General features: G+C 37.0%; 1 protein-coding gene and 1 pseudogene across 1 annotated transcript in view; one reads left to right on the top strand and one right to left on the bottom strand.

Annotated features, from left to right (window-relative positions):
- Positions 1-22139, bottom strand: part of LOC102527463 (coiled-coil domain-containing protein 144A-like) — a 192131-nt gene extending 169992 nt beyond the window's left edge. The window contains 1 exon segment of the mRNA XM_072951579.1: positions 21739-22139. The gene's annotated coding sequence lies outside the window, so the exon portion shown is untranslated.
- A 3090-nt stretch (positions 22140-25229) lies between these two features.
- Positions 25230-25690, top strand: LOC116279104 (small ribosomal subunit protein uS12-like; annotated as a pseudogene).
- The last annotated feature ends 664 nt before the right edge of the window (positions 25691-26354 follow it).

Below are 26354 nucleotides of genomic sequence, written 5' to 3' on the forward strand. Positions count from 1 at the left end.
TCTTTGACATAATTCATAGCAATGTTCTCCTAGGGAGAACAAGGCAACAGAAAGAAAAGCAAAAATAAACTAATAGGACCTAATTAAACTTATAAGCTTTTGCACAGTAAAGGAAATCATAAACAAAATGAAAAGACAATCTATGGAATGGGAGAAAATATTTGCAAACAATGCGATTGACAGGAGCTTAACTTCCAGAATGTACAAACAGCTCATACAACTAATAACAAAAAAACAAACAAAAAACAACCCAATCAAAAAATGAGAAGACCTAAACAAACATTTCTCCAATGAAGACATACAAATTGCCAAAACGCACATGAAAAGAAGCCAAATATTACTAATTACCAGAGAAATGCAAATCAAAACTACAATGAGGTATCACCTCACACCAGTCAGATGGCCACCATGAAAAAGCCCAGAAATGATAAATGCTGAAGAAGGTGTAAAGAAAAAGGAACCCTCCTACACTGTTGGTGGGAGTGTAATTTGGTGCAGCCACTAAGAAAAACAGTATGAAGATTCCTTAAAAAACTAAAAATAGAGTTACCATAATAGCCAGCAATCCCACTCCTCGGCATATATCCAGAGGGAACTTTATTCCAAAAAGATACAAGCACCCCACTATTCACAAGCAGTACTATTTACAACAGCAAGTCACATAAGCAATCTAAATGTCCGTCGACAGATGACTGGATGAAGATGTGGTATATATTAACAGCAGAGTACTACTCAGCCATAATAAAGAATGAAATACTGTCATTTATAGCAACATGTATGGACCTGGGGATTATCATACTAAGTGAAGTAAGTCAAAGACAAATACCCTATGATAGCACTTACTTATATGTGGAATCTTAAAAAAAAAAAAGATGTAAATGAACTTATTTACAAAATAGAAACAGACTCACAGACATAGAAAACAAACTTACGGTTACCAAAGGGGAAAGGGAGAGGAGAGATAAATTAGGAGTTTGGGATTAGCAGACACAAACTACTATATAAAGAATAGATAAGCAACAGGGTCCTACTATATAACACAGGGAACTATATTCAATAGCTTGTAATAATCTATAATGAAAAATAGTATAAAAAAAGAACATATATATGTATAACTGAATCACTATGCTGTACACCAGAAACATATTGTAAATCAATTATACTTCAGTTAAAAAAAAGAATTTATCAGTATATTGTCTCTCCGCAATCTTCATTCCTATGCTCCCAAACATATTTCTTATAAAGAATTTACTATTCCAAGTAACTTAAGAATTTATGAAGTAAACATGGGTTAGAGATAAGATTTATAATCAAAATTGTGAAATTATTTAAAACACTGTCTATATATATAATAAAAACCAAACAAGGAAGAATGATGACAGTACAAATATTTTAAAAATGTCTTTTTATGTATCTTGAATTTGTAAAAAGTGGTTCTAAACAACACATTCCCTTGGTCTGTCCCTAGCTCACAAAAAACTTGAAAATATTCTCTCCCTACAGTGATGGTCAAGTTTTTTTTTTTTTTTTGCTTTAATACAATACCATCCGCATGAAAAGGCACATAAAATGTGTCTGGAACTCCAGCCCATTTTTAATGTTTGTTTTTGTTTTACTACTCAGAGTAGATAATGATTTCTGTTTGTTAGATTTCAATCTCTCACAAATATGGAAATGATGTCAATTTGAGTTTGGGAGTGTTAGATCCATTAAGAAAAGAGGCCATTAGACTGAGGGGGCTCTAATGCCATGGGAGCCTGCCTAAGCACACCCAGATGCTAAACCTGAAATGTCTCAAGGTCAAGAAAGCGAAATCTGAGGACAAGTAATCACAATACCTAACAAGGCCTTCCCAAATCAAACAGCCAATCAAACAATGACCTTGCTTTGCTTCCACATCTTCTCTGTAAAAGTATTTTCCCAGGCTCCTGTCCATGGAGCCCTCTTGACTACTTCTAGTTTGGTGCTGCTCAATTCAAATCAAGTTTTCCTCAAAGAAACTCTTAAAATATTTAATATGCCTCAGTTTATCTTTTAACAGGAGGAATAACTAAACTCTTATTTAAGAAAGCCTTGACTCCTAGTGGGAAATCTGGTATAAAACCTCCAGGTTCTCAGCATTATAATCTACCCATTATACAGATTATACCTGCACCATGAATAAAATAACTTTGTCAGGAAAAAAAAACCTAGGAATATACAATTATCTTAAAGACAAAAGCTCATTTTAGTATCCTGTCTATTTTTCCTTTATTTTTTCTTGGCAATCTCAAGTATAAATTACTCTGTGGGAGTCTGTATTTCTTCACCTTTACTGAATACTTTTTTCACATTCCACACTAGATATCAAGGACTTTTAGTCTCCCTCCCTCTCAACTCACAGATTATTTCTGAAAGCATCTAAAGTGAAAACTGACACAAAAGACAGATTTCTGTCTTTGAAATTTCACATTAAATGAGGAAGTAGCGTTTGTTCTTTTGCTTTTCCCCAGATAGTTCAGAGCCAAGTCCCAACCAACTCCCTCCACCACCACTTAGGAATCTTATTTCTGTGAAAACTGGAAAAAATATATATAATCCCTGATGACTCAGCTTCTCTGGGTGCTGCTGAAGCCATGGTGTGGAGGGACTGTGCTGGCGTGTCCTCCAAGCTGGGAGACCTAAGCTTTGCTGGCTATTTCTCTGCATTTGAGTGAGCCTGTCCCTGGCGTTCTGTTTCTCCAAGTATCTTCCCCACTAGTCAGCAGAAAAGGAAACTCACATGAAATTAAATATCATTCTATGTGAAATATGACTTAGGTCCTTAAACTGGTCTTCATTTGCAAGGACACAAGCCATTAACCTTGGGCCAGAGACACAAATAATAAAGGTACCAATTGGTAAAGTAAATATTCACACTGAAAGAAACCATGAAAAATTGGTAGCGAAATTAGTTATGGTTCCTATATTGTTTTTCTGAGAAATGAGATGCATTTAAGATAGCGCCCATACTTAAAGATGGGAACCATGATTAATGACAATGCTTCACCTTATCCAGAAAGAAAAAGAACTGCACATCAAAATAGATACAAGGTATTTTAAAATTATAGATGGAGTGGGGAATGTACTTTCTATCTTTAAAAAGAAAAAGAAGCAGGCAAGTAATTGCTGCCTTTCAAAGGGTTAAGCGTTTCTGATTAGCTCTGGGTCATGCATCACATTTTGAGTGCCTAAGCTGAAAGACACACTTCATTGAACCCCATCTAGCAAGCTTCATGCTTATGAAGGTGTTCCTCTTGATTGCTTCTCATCTGGGCTACAAAATGCTTGGGTTGGAGGCTGACATTGATTAAGTGCAAGAGAACCATGTTTTACTGTGACAGCTGCTAGGCCTCTGCCAACAAATCAATGTATTTTTTTCCCCTTTCGTCTTAACTCTCCCGTTAGCATCCCGCTGTTTACTAGAGATGAAAAACATCTCTATAACTGTCTGCTGATTGACCACTTTCTGATTTGCCAATCACATAAAATGTTTTTATGATGGAAAAGGCTAACCCTTCATTCTAAGCAGCTTTTTGTGTCCAAATAGTGCAATTTGCTGGAATCCTCTGGGGTGTGGCTGCTGCTCCTATAACTTAGAATCACAACAGAGAGTAAGACATATTTTACAGAAAACTGCCACTTTACTTCCTGGATTTGATCAGTAAGGTTACAAATGCACCCTGTCCACGAATTGGGGGACTGTTTTAGCAATGGTTCCACCTACTGATCTTCTGCAATCTAAATAAGACAGTCACCCTTAATAGCTTTTTGTGCACAGAATATCCTTGGTTATTTATAATAGAGTGAGGCTGTTAAAAGCTGCTCTCTCTTGGCATCACACTGTGCACCAGAAACAGGAGGCATGGTCAGAAGACAGCATATACAGAGGTCTCTACAGTGGCAATGGGTCAAAACAGAACTTTATTTTTTAATTCTTATTTCTCACTGAAGTGTAGTTGATTTACAATATTAGTTTCAGGTGTACAGCAAAGCCAAACAGAATTTTTATAGATATACTGCTTAAAACAGCAAACCAGTCTCCTGCCTTCTACCTCCAATTGTCGGCTTGAAATTGAGCCCTGAACTTGCCTGACTGGAAACATACACACCAGACCTCTATGGAATGAGAAAAGTACTGCCTAGTAATTAGAGCATTCTGGAACTGTTTATTGAAAGGTGTATTTTCATATGCTTTTGTCTGTGATTTTATTTTGTAACCAAAAACTAGGTAACCCTAAATGAAGATTTTCACTGTGTCAATCTTTGACAACATGGTTTATTTTACCCAATTTCTCCTTGTACCTTAGGATATAAACTTGAGACACAAATAGTTTTACTGAAAACTTGTTACACTGTCAATAGGCCAAGATGGCAACAGGATTTCAGCCACGGAAGAAGCTCTTTGATGTCATGGGTTGAACAGAACCATGACTTGCCCTTAACTTTCTGCTAGCTTGATCAGCAAGCCACTGGAAAAGAGGGAAGAAAACTCAAATCTCCTGTATAATGTAGTGGGGGGGGGATCACTTGTTCAGATCAAGGAAAACATCAGTAAAAATTTCAAAGGACACAAAGAAATAGAGCAGTTAATAAGCCAGTTTTCCAAACAACATAGCACTGGACAGGAATCTTGGTTGGAGTTCTTTAACTCATTCAACCTGAATGCCCCTAGAGTCCCATGTTACACAAAATCCGGCACAAAAGAAGGTAGTTACAGTAACATCTTTTCCTTTTTTTTTTTTTCCCAGGAAAGAAAAAAATAGAACTAACATGGAAAAGTAATGGGGCCAAAGGTGAAAAGAGGAAGGAGCAAGATTAACTAACTTGGTCACAAAGAAAACAGGCATTAGGAGAGGGTGCCTGAAGAGTGCCTGCTAATAAACAGCTCCTGGTGTTCTCTGGCCCCAGCCTCCACACCTCCAGAGGTGTTTTTAATCACTAAGGAGTCAACCTCCTCTTGCACAGAAAGCTTTATGATTGCTATAAAGGTGTAACAGGAATTTTCAAAAGTTTTCAAGTTCATAGTACCATAGAAACAAAGTGTTAACAGTAAGTAGACCTGTTTTTGTCATAAATGACCAAAATAGAAAATAAATTAGAGTTAGGTTAATAACCAAAATTAAGACAGTGTTTTCTCATTTGATTTCATGGCCATAATAAAGGCTCTTGCTACTATAATGCAATTCATCCTGGTTCTCAGAATATTTCTTCACATTCAACAACATTCCTTTTAAGAACCGAAAAGTTTAAACAAAACTGTTGCATCTGTTACGAAATATCCATATAGAAAAATGTATTATCCAAACATTTTTAGACTTAAAACTTTTTAACTGAATTATAGTTGATTTACAATGCTGTGTTTATCTCTGAAGTACAGCACAGTGATTCAGTTTTATATATATATCATACACATATATTCTTTTTCATATTCTTTTTCATTATAGGTTATTACAAGCTATTGAGTATAGTTCCCTATGCTATACAGTAGGACCTTGTTGTTTATCTATTTTATATATAATAGTTTGTATCTGCCAATCCCAAACAACATATTAAAACATATCTATAAGTGCTATATGTGCTCCCTTTTTTAGGGACAAAATTTACTTTTGTTTTTTCCTCTTCTTTCTTGCCTTACCTTATGGTTAAGAAAACTTTTCACTCCAAAAGTGAAGTAAAAATTAAATTAGAACACACAACCAAGTAAAACCCATTTTGATATCTGCCCCCAGACCATTTATGACAGAAAGGGATCCCTTCTATTATCAGAAAGTTGTGATCAGTTACTTTGTTTCGTTTTTTAAGCTCTGAAAAATTTTCTTTCTGTCATTTATTTTTAAGAAGTTTCTGTACGTCTCTTCTCTCATTTGTGAAAGAAGGCTTTTAGGCATTTAGTTTGGTATGCAATTTTCCATCATACATGAGAATTAAGGAAATCTTAGGTAAAAGCACTCTTCTCGCAATTATCCTATCATATTGTTGCAAAAGGAAGCATCTCATCATAAAGTTCTCAAGCCCTAGCTTTATCCCATGTCCAAGACCACACAGCTGGTCTAAAAGGAAAAGAACTTGAATTTCATTTTTTATTAATCCCAGGTTAAAGACTATAATTTAAAGAATTGTCTCATCTGAGATGGTTCAAGGCTCACGTTGAAAGTATTGTCTCCACTAACAAAAGAAAGGACACATATACACCTCAATTGAGAATCCAACAAAGAGCCTGAAGCCCACTGGCAGATATACACTATTTAGGTGGATAAATAAGCACATTTGATTACATTGTGTCTTACACTGTTTTCTGGAAACAAATAGTGAGATGGAAAATTATAAGCAGAAGGTTAAGCAGGGGATACTCTTGAGAGCTACAACTGTAAAAAAGGAAAGGATGGTGGAACCAGGCAGTGGGAGAAGCTGACTTACAATGCAGCTGTAACTGGGGCATCCACTCATCCTGGGGAGCTCCAAGGATGGAATGGCTCCTAAGAGTTGTGTCAAACGAGGCAAGAATTCTGGGCTTTATCCTCATAGCAGACAATCTGGGGCCTTGGGAAGCTCCCTTTGAGGGCAGACTCTTGGGTGAGTCAGTTCCTACAGCCAAGGGCAATGCCTAGGGAGGGAGGCAGCTGTGAGCTACTAGCAGCAGAAATTCCAAGCCACCAGAGGATGGGTGCATCAACCAGAACAGGGGACCTGGGAAAACCCATGTGGTATCCACTGGAGAAAATACATTACTTATGATATAGACTACTTTGCCTCAAGTGTAAAAAGTCAACATTTTATTGACGGTAGCTCATTTTCACAGGGAAAATGTATTCCAGGTTTGATACTTTGTTGTTTTGTTGGGGTGTGTGTATGTGTGTTTGTGCATGTGCGCATGTGCACATCAGGACCTTTTTGCAGCTAATTTAAAACTAATTCCTCTTGGAATCATGAATTAGAACTTAGAAAAGACCTGGCCTAATACACTCATTTTACTAATAAAGGATATTTTCCCTGTCAAAAGGCTGATTAGTGACAGAGACATACCTAGACATTCCAATCTAATTCCCTTTCAGATCATCATTCTGCTTCATTAATTTAAAAATCTTTGACTGTCCATTAGATTTCTGATTGTACTGGAAACATAGGGGCAATACAAAAGAAAACTCATGGTTCACACCCCCAACAGAGCTTATCATCTTGAGATCATCTGTACTGAAACGTGCTCCATTCTTACTGAAAATGCTCTTCTAAGAATAAGCCTTGACAACATTCGTGTTAGTTATTTTATGATAATCCAGTGTGAAACTCTGACCTCTTTTGCTCTGTACAAAATTGTCAATCTTCCCATATTTTGATTATGAACCTATGGAGAGGAAAACTTTTCCCTTCCTCCCTTTTAGGCTCTTGGAATGGCCTAATAATCAAATTAACACAAAATAGATAAACAGGAGGAAAAAAATAATTTCATATATATGGCAGTCCCACAAAAACATACAAGACTCCACAACAGCCAGGCTATTAAGGTTTACATGACATCCCAAGCTAAGGAGAAGTGGGCAGGGGGCTGGATTTCAGAGGAGAAAGACAGCTCACAAGAAGATACAAACAGCCAATGTCTGGTAAATAAATGCTTGCCATGTGGGGATTCTTTCTGATGTAAAAAAGTTACCTTTGTTAATAGCTCTTTCCTGGTACAGGCTCCCTATCTAAATTCTCTTAGGCAGTTAAAAGAGAGGTAAAAAGCTCTTCTTGAGTCTACTGGGCCCTGACTACATTAAAGCAAACTCAAGGTATCATATCATTTCAACTCTGGAGAGTACAAGAAAGAAACTGTTTTCTTTTCAAAACAGAACCAAAAAACCCTAATTATAAAATATCATCACACATAAAAATTAACTATAATTTTTAATAGTAAGAAGTCCAGCAGTACTCACGATTCTCTCAGTCTTACACAATTTTTTTTTGCAGTTTGAATCAAAGTCTAGATAGGAATCAAAACGGCAACTTTTCTGTATCTTTTAAGCCCCTTACTCTATGGATTGTCTACTTCTTTTTGTTCTTTCTGTCACAGCTATTGCGGTAGTGTAAACCTAAGGGAAACAGAGATGGTTGCTCACCCCCAGTTCTACAAGGAGTAAGTCATGAGCCACTAACAGTGAACCCTGGGAGGAATCAAAACAGGATGAGGCACCTGAGCTTTGGACAAGAAAGCCCCTTAGATGGATAGATATCTTGGGAAGAGTTTTAATGAACCCTGATTCTTGCATTTCCCCATACATAGAAAAGCACTAAAATCATTAACTTGAGTTATCTGTTTTTTGTGAATAGCAGTCGTCTTTTACCAAGATGTATACTTGACTGCCCGTACTTTCTAGTCAAAAGTCATATATATAAACCTCCCTTACCCCTTTGGAACAGTTCCCTCAGAGCTATTGAGGGGCTGTCTCTTGGGCTATAGTCCTCAGTAAGGTCCCTAAATAAAACTTAAACTCACAGCTCTTATGCTGGGCATTTTTCTTTCAATTGACAGTACCTGTTGAAGAAAATGCACTGTTTGTTCCGCTGGGCTTTTCTGATTGCATTTCCAGAATATGTTTTAACATGCTCTTTTGTTTGCTATAAATTTCCTATAAATTGTTGATTATATCTATAGGCTTGATCTGTTTTAGATTTAATATTTCAGGCAAGAAAATTTCATAGGTTGTCTCACATACTAGCATAAAAACGGCTTATCTTTTTATGTTACCAGTCTTTGCCTAGATCCACTAATTTATAAGGTATTAGATGCAAAATTGTGATATTTTATTATTTCTTCTTGATTTATTAGGTCTAAATAGTCTATAAAGAAGAAATTTTCCTTATTAATTATTTGGTTACTTTAAACTGTAGTTTTAAGCTTTGTAGTAATGAAAATACTTCACAATCCAGCTCTGAACTGTCTTGTCAGATTCAATCTCTTCCCCCTCACCACACATAGATTTTCCCCAGGAGTGGAATGGTTTACAAGAACTGTGTTTCAAGATCTTTTCTGACATCCCCAGCATTTAGCAACTGCTGGCACACATTAGGCAATTAAGAAATGTTTGCTGAATGCGAGAGTGAATGAGAACTTCCTATGTAAGTAATGGATCATGTAATACTTGTATTTATGCATGATTTCAAACACATTCAGACTTCAGATGCTCATACTTAATGTCAGAAAGAATTCTTTTCAATGTGAATACAATAATGCACTGACAAGTCATATTAACTTCTAATACAACATTAGCAGTGAATTAAATGAAGACGTTCTAAATTACACCATTCAAGAGATAAATGTTATTCTAGAAGAGATTTGGCACCATGTACTCTTAGCAATATGAAGTCACCAGTTCTCAAGGATTTTATTTCCTATTACCAGTAATAACCAAACCTTCACTCTAAGCAGAGTCAGGTAACATTAGCATTTTAAAGAGCACTAAGCAAACCTGCTTTAAATACAATGAGAAGAGTTCACTCTGAGGCACAGTGTTATTCTCAAAACACTCTCCCCCTGCCTTAGATGACACTATACCCAAAGGTTTTCCTCCTACGTGTATCATTTTCATTCTGTGTCTGCCTGCTCATCCTTTCTCAGTGATCTTTAGATGAGTTCCTCAAAGTTTAGAACTAAACTTGCCTTACTTTTACATTTACTCCTAGGCAATACCATCTAATTATCAACTTCTTTCTTGTCCACCTCTTTCCTTTGAGTTTTAGAGAGTAACTGCCAGCATCTCTACTTGGAAGTTTCATAGGCAGCTCACCCTGAACATCATCTTCCTCCTGCGGCCTGCTCCTCTTCTACTGCTTAGAATCTCAAAGAGCACCATTCCATGTAATTAAATAAACTAGGGCTCCAGCCATGCCTTCTCCCTCCCCTCTCCCCTCATATCCAATCAAGAACCAGTTTTTTTGTTTTCTGTTTCACATACTAAATACTTCTTGAATGTGTAAGGGAGCAAAACTCGCAATCCCAAAATGTCTCTTTGGCATATGGATTATTTCAAACTGAAAACAATCAAGTCCCAAAAGACTCAAGAACTAAAAGCTGGTTCTTTGAAAAGTTAAACAAAACCGATAAACCTTTAGTCAGATTCATCAAGAAAAAAAGGGAGAGAAACTATATTAATAAAACCAGAAGTGAAAAAGGAGAAGTTACAACCAACAGCACAGAAATACAAGGGATCATAAGAGGCTACTATGAGCAACTAGTAGCCTCAACTATATGCCTATACAAAAAGGACAACCTAGAAGAGACGGACAATTTCTTATAAAGGTACAATTTGCCAAGACTGAACCAGGAAGAAATAGTCAATATGAACAGAATGATATCCAGTACTGAAACTGAATCCATAATTTAAAAACCCCCAACACATAAAAGTCCAGGACCAGGTGGCTTCACAGGCAAATTCTACCAAACATTTAAGAAAGAATTAACCCCAATCCTTTGGAAACTATTTCAAAAAATTGCAGAGGAAGAAACACTTCCAAATTCTATGAGGCCATCACTAGCTCGATACTAAAACCAGATAAAGGTATCACAAAAAAAGGAAATTACAGGCCAATATCAGTTATGAATATAGATGCATTAAAAGGACCACACACCATGATCAAGCGGGATTTATCTCAGGGATGCAAAGACTTTTCAATATCCACAAATCAATCAATGTGATGCAGCACATTAACAAGTCGAAGAATAAAAACCATATGATCATCTCAATAGATGCAGATAAAGCTTGTGATAAAATTCAACATCCATTTATGATAAAAACTCTCCAGAAAATGGACATAGAGGGAACATACCTCAATATAATAAAGGCCATATATGACAAACCCACAGCTAACATCATACTTAATGGGGAAAAGCTGAAAGCATCTCCTCACAGATCAGAGGTGCCCTCTCTTGACACTTTTATTCAACGAAGTTTTGGAAGTCCTAGTCATAAGAGGAAACTTTGACCTACCCCACTAACTGCCCAAAAGAATTTCGATAGTCTGTTTGCAGAACAGAGTATCTTGAGAGTTATCTGCAAAGAATATAGGCTAGGTGTGGTGGGGAAATCTCAGGCAGAGCTTAGGAACCAGAGTCCACTCCGTGTCCCACTGTCTCTGCAAGGCCCAGCAAACATTTGTTTACTGAACATTTGCTTTTTATCGCCATGTCAGTTTCTTCCTCCCACATGAATTCCCAAACCACTACCCGCCACACCCTCTCTTGTCTTTAGCTGAAGATGGTATTTAAGACGAAGGCTTTAGCCATTTTAGTGAGTTTCTCAGTTTTCCTGAGTCTCCTCCTTGAACACATGTTATTAAACTTCATTTGATTTTTCTCTTGTTAATCTGTCTCATGTCAGCTTCATTCTTAGACCAACCAGAAGAACCGAGAAGGGCAGAGGAAAATTTCTTCCTTCTCAATAAAAATGACACTGTTTCTCTCTCTTTCCACATTTACCATACTGGTCCAGGTCATTCGGGAATTTTTCCCACACTGTAGTTAATTTCTCCCAATGGCCTCCATGCATACAATCTTGCTCTGAGTCAATTCAGAATAACCTTTTAAAAATTCTTTCACTCTCTTATTTAAATTCCTTGGAGGCTTTCTATTCGCTGGGTATAAAGAAGAAAATCTTTGACACTTCTTAAAAGCTTTGCATGGTCTAGATATAGTCCTTTCCAAGTCATTCTAGCCACATTTGGCTTAATTTATTAGGTACATTATATCTGTTAAGGAAGGGATAAGTCTTTTACATATAGGTTGTTCCTTCAGTCTGGGATACATGGCCAGACACTTCCATTGCACTGAATTTATCATCAGGCCATGGCTCAAACGCACTGTCTTTAACAAACATTCTGTGACACACATACCACCCTCTCTGCTATCACCACTAAGATATAGGATCCCTTGTTATAATAACTTATCCAATCCCATACTTCTTTATAGCACTTATAACAGTTACAATTAAGTAATGAATTGATTTAAGTAGGGAGAGTGTTTTTTTGTTTTTTGTTTGTTTTCTTAATATTGCCCTCCCAAACTAAAACGTGATCTTATAAAAGCTAGGGGTCTAGAGTTATGTCAATCTTAGTCACAAGTCTCTTAATTATTAACAAAGTCCCTGATACATAGTAAATAATAAATAAATGCTTGCTGAATAAAGAAAGAAACCAATCAATCAACTAGAAAGGCACAAGAGACTTTCACTTTGTCATCTGCCTCCTAGGCTTTCAGGAACCTTCATATCCAGGCCAAAGTGCAATCTTCTGCTAAGGTATACAATTTAAGGCATACAAATTTATCTTTGTAAATACTATATATATAGTACCTGCATACTTGATTTTGTCCTTTATAAAGCATTGTCTAATAAGCAGCAGTTTACTCAATTTACTTTTACTGTCAAATACGAATACTCTGCTAAAAGAGGTACACTCTTTTTCTGAATGGTTACTTGAGATGATCCCTACAGTGTCTACATGGCATGGTACCTGCCATATAGAGGTTGCTAATACATTTTAGTTTTCTTATTATTTTTAGAAGTAATGAAGTTACTGTGGGAAATACAGGAAGGTAAGATTGAGCATTGTGTCCAAACCATTCTTGACTCACAGCATGGAAAAGGAGCCTTACTATATAATTTAGTTGCCATGATACCTGCACATTTTATTGCAGTGAAGTTGTACTGACAGAAAATTAAGATCAAGGTAACTGACCATGGATTTTTACAAAGTGGCTTAAAATGGAGCCTAATACCTAGTCCTTTGCCGAAGATGGCAGTGCGGTATTCAACAAATCTCTTTGAGAACATTTTAACCTAGTCATTTGTAAATACAGAGTCTGACAAATTCTGGAAACAAGGGAATCTCAGAAATAATTAGAGAAAATTCTGATTCTCAGTAGCACACTTAGCTTTATTGGTACAGCTATTATGAAATGCTCTTGGCTCATGTACGTACATAGCAATTAAGGTTTGCTAGTATCCCTCAAATTCAAATCATCTGTCTTTAATGATTTTTTATGGTCTGCTTGCTCTATTAGTTATTGAAAGAGATGTGCTTAAAAATCTCCTACTATAATTGTGGATTTATCTGTTTTTCTTCTTATTTCTGTCAGGTTTTGCTTTGGATATTTAAAGGCTACGATATTAGATGCATATATAAATTTAGGTCTACTATTTCTTCTTGTTGAATTTACACAATATTATGAAATGCCTGTTTCAGTCATTAACGTTATCTCTGCCCTTGAAGTTTACTTTAATGTCAGTATATCTTCACTGTATCTTTTTTACTGGTGTCTTTCTATAAAATCCTTTTGCTTTCAAATTTTATGTATTCTTGTATTTAAGGTGAGTCTCTTGTAAGCAGCAAATTATTGGGTTTTGTTGTTTATTCCAATCTAACAATATTTATCTTTTAATTATTTAATCTATTTACACTTAACATACTTACTAATATATATGATTTACATCTACAATTGTAGTATTTAGTTTTCTTCTCCCATCTGCATCTTTTCCTTCTTTGTTTTTATGGTTCTCTGTTCTTGCCTTCTTTTTGAGTAATCAATCTTTATATTATTTCATTTTCCCTTGTATTAGCTTTTTATTTATACATTCTTCAATTCACATTTTTTTTGCTTACCTCGGCAATTAAAACTTGCATTCTAGTTTTACTAGTAACTATCAAATTTAAACTTCTCACATTTCCAGACAGTACAAGAACTCAGAACCTTTTAATACCATTCATCTTCCTTCCTCCTTGTGTACTCTTCTTACCATCTAATTCTATATATATTTTAAACCCACAACATTATTATTAAGAAGTTCACATTTATTTTAAAGATTTATTCACAAACATATCCACTCTGGAACTTTTTAGTCATTCTTGCATTGGATTCAACTCAATCTGATAATATTCCAACAGTTTGTTATGAAAATATTCAAATATATAGAAAAGTGGAAGAATTTTACAGTGCACGAGCATCTATGTATCATCTAGATTCTGCACAAGCATATACACAGCACCTAGATTCTACATTTTACTAAACTTGCTTCATTACTTATTTATCTAACTCTCCACCCTTTTATCTATGCATTTTATTACTTGCTGTAAGTCTAAGCTGCAGGTCTCACCTATGCTGCTTGCTAAATACCTCAAAATGCACACCACCTACTAGAGTTCAATATTTATTCACAGTTGTTATTTTGAGGTATAATGTATATGCAAAGAAATGTACAAATCTTAAGAGCATCATCCATGAAATTTGCTGGATGTCTATTGGTATCTCATTGTGATTTTGAGTACTTTTTCATGTGCTAATTTGTGTATCTTCTTTTATAAACACATCTGTCCAAACATTTTTGCACTTTTTTTTTTGAGAGGGGAGGTAATTAGGTTTATTTATTTTTAATGGAGGTACTGGGGGTTGAACCTAGGACCTTGTGTATGTTAGGTATGCACTCTACCGCTGAGCTATATGCTCCTCCAACCCCCAATTTGCACACTTTCAATTGGATTATTTATCTCAATATTATTGAGTTGTAGAAGTTCTTTTTATATCCTCGGTATCACTCCTTTGTCAGATATCTGTGTTGGAAATTTTTTTTTTCCAGTTTGTGGATTTGTAAATCGTTCTCTCAATGTTATCTTTTGACAAAAATTTTAAATTCTGATTAAGTTTATCATTTTTTTAATGGTTATTGCTTTCTCTATCCTGTCCAAGAAAAAGTTTGTTATCTGCAATCTCAAAGACAGTCACCTATGTTTTCTTTGCAAGTTTTATTTTTCAAGCTTTAAATTTAGATTTATAAGTTATCTCAAACTAATTTTTGGTGTGATATATGGCACTGTTTTAGGTTTACTTTTTTTCCATACGGATATCCAGTTTATCCATTTATTTCAAAGACATCCCTTTCTGCATTTAATTGTTTTAAATACTTAATTGAAAATCAAATGTCATTCTAATTCTGGGCCTTCTATTCTGTTCCACTAATCTGTTAATCTCTATTTAAACTACAAATTATCTTGATAAACAAAGTAACTCAAGTTATGACACAACACATGCTTTTTCCAAATTAATCCTCAGTGCTAACATTTTACTGGTGGATATCTAACTGAATATCCACTTCTACCATTTTTCTATTGCCTACAGGGTTTTGATTTGAATCCAGATCTACGTAAGTAAATTTAGTCTTTATTTGCCAAGAAAATGTTTTTTCCATCTCTTCTCAAAGGTCGGCAAACATTAGTTACTTTGTAAATAAAATAATTAAGCAGCATTCCAAATGTTCTCAAAGTAACTATATTAGTTATGTTACGGATCTTCAGCTTATACTTTATTTTTGGAAATTGCATTAGAAACGACATAAGCAAAAACAAAACAAAACAAATCAAAACAAAAACACAGTGACTGTGGATAAAAATATTTAACCTCCAATTGCTAGCTTCTTAGAACTACAAGTTGCTCTGGCTGTTAACAGTCCTGGGGATCACCCCGGTTATATCCAGAGCAGTATTTGTTTTAGTCCCATTTATTGATTTCTTAGGCTAAGCTCTTTGCTGAGATGGCAGCACACAACTCAAACAATTTCACAGAATTTAAGGGTTAGAAGGGAACTTAAAGGTCACTGAGTCCAACCACTGTCAAAATAGTATCAGATATCCTCAGAATATTAACACACATGAGTTGGCCCCTCCACATGCTGCTAAACTCAGCAAATACTTTTCAGTACTTAACTTGCTTAAATACTCAGCAGGGCTAGCTATCACTGTCCTCTCCACTCCTCTTCCTTCTCCTGCTTATTTTTCCATTTCCCGACACATTTTCTTCCCAGGGCTTCCACAGTACTACATTTTACCATGTATTCTTCCTACCTCTGCAAAGACCCTTTTCTTCAGAAATTATTTAAATCTGCAAGGTTTGTCCTAAATCCTCTAATCTTATCCTCTACACATTCTCTCATCTGCTCTCCTAGCTCCATCCATTTTAGGCTGATAATATTTAAATCTACATTTAACCTAGAACTCTGTCCTATATTACAGATTTGTATATCCAGCAGCTGTTTGGACATCTCCATTCAGAAGTCTCACAGGTATCTCAAACTCATCATTTCTAAATTAAACTCATTTTCTCCCCACAAACCCAATGCTGCTTCTGTGTTCCCTAGCACTGTCAGTAGGACATTATCCACCCAATCATTCAAGTAAGAAAACAGAACATCATCCACTTGTATCTCTTAAATAACTCAAATCCATCAACTGTTCTCCTTCCTGTCAATTTCCTAATTCAAGCAGCCAACTTCTCCTTCATGTTATATAATATTACAAAAGTCTTCTAACTGGAATAACTGCCTCCGGTATCATCTTTTTTTTTTCCACCAAGCTGACAGTCATTTTTCCAAAACACAAGTCCAGTTGTCTCTCTCCTTCATTTAAAACATTCTGATTGCTACATATTGTACCTAGTATAAAGTCATACTGTATTAAAATGGCCTTCAAGGCCCTTGGTTAGTTCTCTAATTTCATCTCTTCCTACTAAATCACCATTTCAGTTTTAGAAAAAATGACTGCATCTTGCTCAATCATGCATTCAAAGGATTCCCTCTGGCTTCAATAAGCTGTTGAACATTGGGTTTCCTCAGAAACCAACTTTAAGATGGAGGTTGGTATGCATAAAATTTATTAGAGAGTGCTCTTGGGATCAATACCTGAGGAAGGAAAAGGAAGGGAAAGGAGCAAAACTAGGCAAAGGAAGAAGCCAGGTTCCTATGCAATCTAGTCAAAGGTCTCAGTCAACCCACAGAAAGTTCTAAAACTAGAGTGGCCCTTACTAGTTGTCCCCGTTGTGAAGAGGGGGCAAGGCCTTTATTATGCTCCCACAAAGTTCAGCCACTGAATGAAGGCTACACCAGGGAAGGGGACATGATCTTGGGCATGGCCTGGTCACCATAGCCTTCTGTATCCATGATTACTTCACTTGTCCATTTACCATCAAGACTGGTAAGAGAATTTCAAGAAACTTGCAAATGTTTCGTCTTCATGATAAACATATTTCTCTCTTCTCCCCTTTATTTAACAGCAGCCCTACTTCCTCTTAATGGTCAAGGTCAGTTACTTCCTTAGGGTAATAACTCCTCTTTCCACCTACTTTTCCTTTGACACAAGAAGCCAGAAGTATCCAGGCAGAAACTGGTAGCTTATGGTTCTGTGGGGCCCGTGCAGTATCCAATGGTGAAAATGCTTCCTCTCTTAAGGAACCATGGAGCCCAGATTTGTGGAAACAGGAAACAAATCCTTAAAGAGGGTCACATGGAGTGATGGTAAACAGAGACACTTCTGTATCAACTCCTGATTCTCAGATCTGTATTAAGAGGACAACACATCAAATAAATATCATTCATTAAGGGTATACACAGTATCATAGAGGATAGCACCCCCTACTCATAAGGAATCTTCTCAAAGCTGATACTTCAGCTTTGGCTTCAATGGGTTATCACTTTCAATCCAAAAGCTTCTGTGTACTATTCCTTCCAGGGTGGAAAGGGTCTGTGTAGTCAACCTGCCACCAAAATGGATGATTAGTCTCCTCAAGGGATAGTGCCACACTGGAAAAACATCAATGATCTCAGCTGCTGGCAGATTAGACACTTGGGATTAACAATAGCTTCATCATTAGTAATAAGAGTATTTGCTATTGCCCCATGTACATCCTCCATCTTTACCATCATGGCTACTGAATTCACACGTTCACTATGTCAACACTGGGATGGCTGATGACCAAGGCTAGCTGATGCCAACTGGTTGAGCTACACTGCCTTCTCAGTTGTTTAATATTTCTTCTATGATGGATATCTATGGTGAACATTAAAATACGATTCTAGTATCTTCACACCAAAGTTTGCTTACTGCTGTAAGTCCATCCACAGTAAATTAAGCCTTTACTCCAATGTCGCCTTGTCTTCAATCTTCTAAAATTTTTCCTTCCAGGTCAATCAGCCAAGCCATTTGCCACTAACCATAAGTTTGTAAATATTGTAATCATGGGCCACATCTGTTTTTCATCCTGACCAAAGTTCTCTGTGATGATTTATCCAAATTGCTGTCTTTCAAAGTTATCGCTCATAAAGGATGTTTTAGAGCAGCTGTCATTTTTTGGCTTACTTATGTACCAAGCCAAATGATCCATGAACCAAGTTTGGCTTTTTTGTACCCAGTCAGCTGGTTACAAGGGACCTCCCTATGGGGTCACAAATAAGGAAGAGGCATAGGTACAAGAAATCTGAGTAATCAACTTGTGCAGCTTTCATGTGCTCACTAGCCCATTACATGTCCAATCCTGGATGCACCACTTTCATTTTACTACGGATTACTGCTCACATCTATGGGATATTGCCAGATCTTATGATTTGATAAGTATGAGAGAAGCCACCTTATGATGGGCAAGTGTGGCTCATGATCACTAGATGACCCACAGCCAGGTTCTCTATCTTTATCATTGTAGGAACTATTCTTCAAGTGAAGCAAGACTCTTCACTGCCAATGACAAAATCTTGCCCCCAAATCCTTAGGATGTGCATGGTGGTTCTCCTATTAGGTCCTGCCATAACTCCACATGGCATGTTTTCTCACAACATATACCATATTCTTAATCACATGGGCCAAACAGCAGGGCCTCTTGAACTGAAACCTGCAGTGCTGCAGAATACTTCACTGCTCTTGCGCCCACTCAAAGCTGGCAGATTTTCATGTCACTCAATATACTGGAGATAGTGTAAATCCAAGAGTTGAATCATCTGCGTCTGCAACCTGAAGAGGCCCGCTGGGCCTCCTTCATGGAAGGAGATGTGAGATGAAATGGTTTGTCCTTTACTAAGGAGAGGATGTCATGAGATGTCTCAAAGTAATGGACTCCTAAATATTTTACTAATGTTGTGAGCCACTCAAATTTCACAGAATTTATTTCCCACCTTCCAGAGCACACATATCTTAACAATGCCCCAACATACTGGCTGCATCTTGAACAGCTGGTCCAATTAGCAGGATGTCAGCAATATGTGCCCAGGGTCAAGTCTTATGAGATGCCCAGGCAATCCTGGTCCCTTCAGACTACACCATGACAATGAGTTAATACAGCTCAGAGGCAGGACCATAAATGTACATTCCACTCTTTCAAGTAAATATAAACTGTTTCTGATACTCTGTCTTAATAAGATGGAAGAAGAAGCATTAGTCCTATTAATGGCCACACACCACGTTTCTGAGGCCACGTTTCTCTGCTCTAGCAAAGATATTATATCTGGGTGGTACTAAGTTTATAACAGTCCATGATGAGTTTACAGCAGTCCTCTATTATCTTCCAGAGTTCAACTAGATTTTAAGTGGCCAGACTAGAAAAATAAATGGGGATATGAGTGGGCCCACTACCCCTGTATCTATTAATCTTTGTATCTTTATGTCCTTGGGATAAAATACTGTATGATTTTTCTATCCTCTGGCTGAGATAACAGCCTCTTTACATGCTACTAAGCAGGCCCTTTGACATTTATATTCAGTATTTAATTGCTAATTAAACACTCCCTGATTTTATATCTTTTCCAAAATATCAATCATGTTTAGCAAGTCACCCAATTAAAGTGTCCTTAGAATTATCCTTCTGTCTATACACACACACACATACTTCTCAAGTACTTGATAGGCTGCCCCTGACATGGTAGCTAGTTCCCAAAGATTCCCCCTCTCCCACAGTGAAATTCATCTCCCATTATTCACACCTTTGCGTAGGCAATTTCTTTGAATCTGGATGGGCCCTATAACTTGTTTTTGACCAATAAAATACAGTAAGAGCAATGCCACATAGATTTAGAACTTAAGCTGTAAGGGTCTCCTGAACACTTACTCTTAGGCTGTATCCTCTCTGATCCTGGAGTGTACATCATGAGAAATCAAAGCCACATGCATGGGCCATATATAGGTACACTTCTCCACAGTCCAAGCTGATCTCCCTGTCAACAGACAGCATCAACTTCCAGCAAGGTGAGTGAGCCGTTTCAGATGGCTCCATTTGCACTTTTTGATGACAGCAGCTTTGGCTGACACCAGAGAACAACAGTATGGAAGCCCCTAAATGACAACTCCCCAGCTAAGCCTTGATAACCCACAACACTTTGTTTTCATTAACATTAAATTTTGGACTGGTTTCTTACACAGCAGTAGGTAACTGAAACAAAACAAAAACTGGTATACTCTTCCTAATTCACCAATAAAAAAAACTTAACTATTACAAACCTACTTTGTGCCAGGATTTATTCACATTTATATATATTCACATTCCATTCAATGATGGAGTCATCATTGCTAGCTGACATATGAAACAGCTCCTGCATCTCATCTTAGCAACTACTTTCTAACACCACTCCTGGTACCAACTGATGAAGTTTGGGTTCCCCAGAAAGATCTGTGAGACACAGATTGGAGTACAGAAAATTTCTTAGGGATTTCCCTTAGGATCAAGAGCTGTGGAATGGAAGGGGCAGGGGGAAAGAAGAGAAAACAGAACTGAGCAGACTGAAAAATTGGGTTGTAATGTAGTCTTAATAAAGGCCTCAGCTGATCCTACAGGGAGCTCTGAAGGTAGGAAGTCCTAAAAGGAAGATAGGGCAGTTTTCTCATAGCACCCCAAACATCAACCTTCCCTTGTCTTTGCCTGTCAACTTTTGCCAAATTCAGATGTTATCTGGGATGCATGTTCCATCAGCAGACATTTCCTCACTCCCCTTATACCCCAGGTAGACGTTCCAACACACATTTTCAAAGCATCTACTCCTTGTTGTTCTATAGTACTTATCAAACTGTATTATACTTTCTTGTCTTTCTCTCATTCCACTGAATTGTAACTGTAAAACTGTAAGCATATTTTTATACACAGTAATAATAACAATACTGGACATAAAGTAATTCTTTAAAAATATAACTAGTCAATTATTATTTAAGTGAATAGTAGTATGACAAAATCATTGTCAAACTACAAATAACTATCTTCTCTTTGCCACTCTCATGTTACTGCTTTGATCTAGCAGGGGTTAGCTTAGAGGAAGGTAGATTTACAGATTCAGAGTGCTTATATTAGTGATAATCCCAAGAGTACACTCACAAATGTTTGATCAAAATCAAAGAAGGCAGGAAAAAAGGGAACATATAAAAGAAACAAATGCAATGAATAGAAAACAGCAAACATGGTAGGTATTAATGCAACTATATCAATAAAAGCTTTATAAAGAGATTGGCAGTGAGGATTTTTTAAAAACTGAAGCAAATGTCTAGAAGAAACTTATTTTAAATACAAAAACAAAAATAGATTAAAAGAGAATACAGAAAGATACACCATGCTAGCACTACTCATGAGTAGCTATATTAATTTCAGACAAAGCAGATTTCAGCACAAGGAAAATAAACAGGGATAAAAGAAAGCATTATAAAATTATAAAGGAGTCAATTCTCCAAAACATAACAGTTCTTCAAATGTATGCACTTCATAGACTGTTAAGAGGCAAAACTGATAGAACTTCAAGGGGAAATAGATGAACCCATTATAACTGAAGACCGGCGCCGGCCCTTCCCGCCCCGCAGAGGCCCGCGCGGCCTCCCTCCCCACGCGGGGACCCGGGGCGGCAGCCGCCGCATCCCCCCTCCTTCTGGCGCCCCGCGCCCCGCCACCGCCGCCGTACTCACCTAAGGGCGCAACCGGCACAGCCGGCCGTCGGCCTCGTTCCCCCCGAAGCGTCTCGGTGCGGTACTCCCTGCGTGGGCGGGCTGTTCCCCGGCGGTGGCAGGGGGTTCAGGGGTGGGGGGGCGAGGAACGGCCGTCACTTGAGCAACGAACCGAAGCGCCGCCTGGTGGCACTTTCCACAGGCCGGCGCCACCGCTGCCGCCTTGGGTCCGCACAGCCCCCTGCCGGCCGCAGCTCTTGCTGTCTCGCCGAGCCCACAAGCCTCCACGGACAGGCCAGGGAGCCGCGGCGCGCGAAGGAGGCCGGGCGGGGATGTGCGCTCTTTCCTGTGGCGACTGCGCGCATGCGCACCAGCGGGGCGGGACCAGCGGCGTCCGCGTGGGGGTCGGCCCCGCCCGGGGGGGGGGCTGCTCCGGCTCAGCCAATGGCGAGCGCCGGGTACCTCTCAGCGCGGGCCTTTGAATGGTTCCTAGGGGCAACAGAAAGAAAAGCAAAAATAAACAAATAGGACCTAATTAAACTTATAAGCTTTTGCACAGTAAAGGAAATCATAAACAAAATGAAAAGACAATCTATGGAATGGAGAAAATAAAAAAGGGTCATAAAATCTTCTATGATTATGGAATTGTCTCTTCTGTTTTAATTCAATGACAATCACTTTTTTAAGGCTTCATTAGGAACATTTCTAGTTGTTTCGTCTTCCTAATAAGATGTTCTAGTAATCATTATTAAATGTCCTTCATTATCTCTTTTAAAATTGTCTTGAAGTCTACTTTATGCCACTTCAGCCTTTAATGCTTGCTGTTTGCATACTATATATTTTTCCATTCACTTACTTTCAAACCATCTGTGTTTTTACATTAAAATTATGTCTCTTCTAGGTATCACATGTTACAGTCTTCTACATCCACTCTCTCAAAAATTCCTTCTAATTGGACTGTTTGCACTTAATGTAATTATAAATACAGTTGCATTCAGGTCAGCAAATTTATAATATATTTTGTTTGTTCCTTTGGTTTTTTTTCTTCTAGGTTTATTGAGCTATAATTGACATACAGTAGTGTATAAGTTTAAGGTATACAGCAGAATGATTTGATTTATATACAGTACAAAGTGATTATCACAATTAGATTAATAAACATCCATCATCACATTCAGGTAAAATTTTTAAAAATTTTTTTCTTGTGATGAGAACTCAAGAGTACTCTCTTAACAACTTTCATATATGACGTAAAGCAATGTTAATTATACTGATCACATTGTATATATAATACATCTCTGGTAGTTATTTATCTTATAACTAGAAGTTTGTACCTTTTGACCACCTTCAGCCAATTACCCCCCCAAACCACTGCCTCTGGTAACCACAAATCCGATCTCTTTTTTTAATAATTTTTTTGTTTGTTTTTGAAATAAAATTGACCTACAAAACTATGTTAGTTCCTGTTACACAACATAATGATTCAATATTTCTGTACATTTCAAACTGATCACCACAGTAAATCTAGTAATGATTTGTCACCATACAAAGATATGACTTAGTTATTGACCGTACCCCCACACTGTACATTCAGTACCCATGACTCATTTATTTTCTAACAGGAAGTCTGTACTTCTTAATTTCTCTCACCTATTTATGTTCTTTCCCTACCCACCTCCCCTTTGGCAGCCACCTGTTTGTTCTCTGTACCTATTACTCTGTTTATGTTTTGTTATTTTTGTTCATTTGTTTTGTTTTTCAGATTCCACATGTAAGTGAAATCATATGGTGTTTGTCTTTCTCTGTCTATTTCACTTAGCATAATATCCTTTAGGTACATCCAAGTTGTTGCAAATGTCAGTATTTTATTCTTTTTTATGCCTGTGTAATAGTCCTCTGTGTGTGTGTGCATGCGTGCGCATGTGCACATACATCTCCTTTACCAATTCATTTATTGATGGGCACTTAGGTTGCTCCCGTATCTTGACTATTGTAAATAATGCTGCAATGAACATAGAAGTGCATACATCTTTTCTAATAGTGGGTTTGGGGAGGATTGTTTTGTTGTTTTGATTTGATTTCTTCAAACTACTATGCAGGAGTGGTATTGCTGGATCATATGTTAGTAAAAAATTATTTTAGTTTTTTGAGGAATCTCCAAATTGTTTTCCATAATGGCTGCACCAATTTACACTCCCACCAATAGTGCACGAAGGTTCCCTTTCTCCATATCCTCACCAACACTAGTATCTGTCTTTTCATAATAGCCTTCTGACAGGTGTGAGGTGATAGCTCTTTGTGATTTTGATTTGCATTTCTCTGATTAGAGATTCTCTGATGATTAATAGAGCATCTGTTCATGTGCCTGTTGGCCATCTGTATGTCTTCCCTGGAAAAGTCTATTCAGAACCTCTACACACTTTTTAATTTGGCTTTTTTGATGTTGAGTTGTATGAGTTCTTCATATATTTTGGATATTAACCTTATACTGAATATATCATTTGCAAATACCTTCTCCTATTAGGTGGCCTTTTCATTTCATTGATAGTTTCTTTTGCTATGCAAAAGCTTTTTAGTTTGATATACCCCCATTTTATTATTTTTCCTTTAATTTCCCCTGCCCAGGGAGATATATCCAAAAATATATTATGAAGAATGATATCAAAGAGCATCCTGCTTGTTTTCTTCTAGTTTATGGTTTCAAGTCTCATATTTAAGTCTTTAATCCATTCTAAGTTTATTTTTGTGCATGGTTTGAGAGAGTCATCCAGTTTGATTCTTTGCATGTAGCTGTCCAGTTTTCCCAACACCATTTGTTGAAGAGGCTGTCATTTCCCATCATATGTTCTTGCCTCCTTTGTTTTAGATTAATTGTCCTTATAAGTGTGGGTTCATTTCCAGGCTTCCTATTCTGTTCCATTGATCTATGTGTCCTTTTTTGTTCCAGTACCATACTGTTTTGATCACAGTAGTTTTGTAATACAGTCTGAAATCAGAGAGCATGGTAACTCCAGCTTTGTTATTCTTTCTGAAGACAGTTTTGGCTATTCAGGGTCTTTAAGTTTTCCATACAAATTTGAGAGTTATTTGTTCTAGTTCTTTGAAAAATGACATTGATATTTACATAGGGAGTGCACAGAATCTATAGATTGCCTTGGGTAGTATGGGCATTTTAATAATATTAATTCTTCAAATCCATGAATGGTATATATCTTTCCATCTGTTTGTGTCACTTTTAGTTTTTTTCATCAATGTCTTACAGATTTCCGAGTACAGGTCTTTGATCCCCTTAGTTTGATTTGTTCTTAGGTATTTTATTCCTTCAGGTGCAGTGGAGATCAGATTTGTGGTTACTAGAGGTGGGGATAGAGGGAAGGGAAATAGTTCTAAGATAAACACTAGGGATGTAATGTGCAACATGCCCAGTATAATTAACACTGACACATATTATATATGAAAATTGTTAAAAGAGTAAGTTCTGCTCTTTTGCTCAGGCCTGTGGCGTCAGCAGGATGGGCAAATGTCACAGTCTTTCTACTGCCAGGAAGTTCCAAAGCCACCAATGAGACCAGAAGTGGCATGATAAATAGCACGGGAAAGCCCAATTGGGCACAGCACTTCTCATGCAAAAGGGATTAATTGTGCCTGGAAAAGTAGGGGTTGAAGCCAAACAGCCAAATTCTGCCATCAGGAAGTGTGTCAGGGTTCAGCTACTCCAGAATGGCAAAATAAATAAATTAATAATATACATATAAATATAAATAAATAAATAAATAAATTTATCACAACCTTTGTTCCCAATGATGGTTGTTTGAATTTTATTGAGGAAAATGATGAAGTTCTGGTTGCTGGATTTGGTTGCAAAGGTCATGCTGTTGGTGACATTCCTGGAGTCTGCTTTAAGGTGGTCAAAGCAGCCAGTGTCTCTCTTTTGGCCTTGTACAAAGGCAAGAAGGAAAGACCAAGATCATAAGTTTTGATGGTGAAAGAACAATAATAATAGATTTTCATGTGTCCAAAAATAAAAAAAGAATAAATCCTAAGAGTTCTCATCACAAGGAAAAATTTTTTTCTATTACTTTATTTATGTATTTGCATGAGATGTTAGATTTTCATTAAACATAATGTAATAATCACTTAATGATGCATGTAAGTCAAACCATGATGCTGTATGCCTTAAATATATACAGTGCTGTATAGCAATTATATCTCAATAAAACCAAAAAAAAAAACTGAATATAAACTGTATATTGAGAAATATAATTTGCACCCCTTTCTGCATTTGACACCTCCTCACAGGTAATCATTTTTCTTAGTTCCCAATGTATCTTTGCCATAATTCTGCTAACAAATTGTAACAATGCCTTTTTTAAAGGATCAAAAGCCACCGTACCTCAACTCATTCTTCTTAGCTTATTAAAAAAAAAACCCTAAAATCTCTGATACACATTCTAATAAAACCATTAGATTTCATGGAAGAATATAATACCATCAAGGCCCATAGGCAAAAACAGAATTAGACTGACATTAGACCTTTCAAAATCAACAATATAAAACAAAGCAACAATGGCATTTTTTGAAAAAATCAATGAGAGAAAAGGTAAAGCAAGGATTTAAATCCAGCCAAGCTGTCTTTC

Source organism: Vicugna pacos, chromosome 28, assembly GCF_048564905.1.
Source record: "Vicugna pacos chromosome 28, VicPac4, whole genome shotgun sequence".
NCBI classification, from domain to species: Eukaryota; Metazoa; Chordata; class Mammalia; order Artiodactyla; family Camelidae; genus Vicugna; species Vicugna pacos.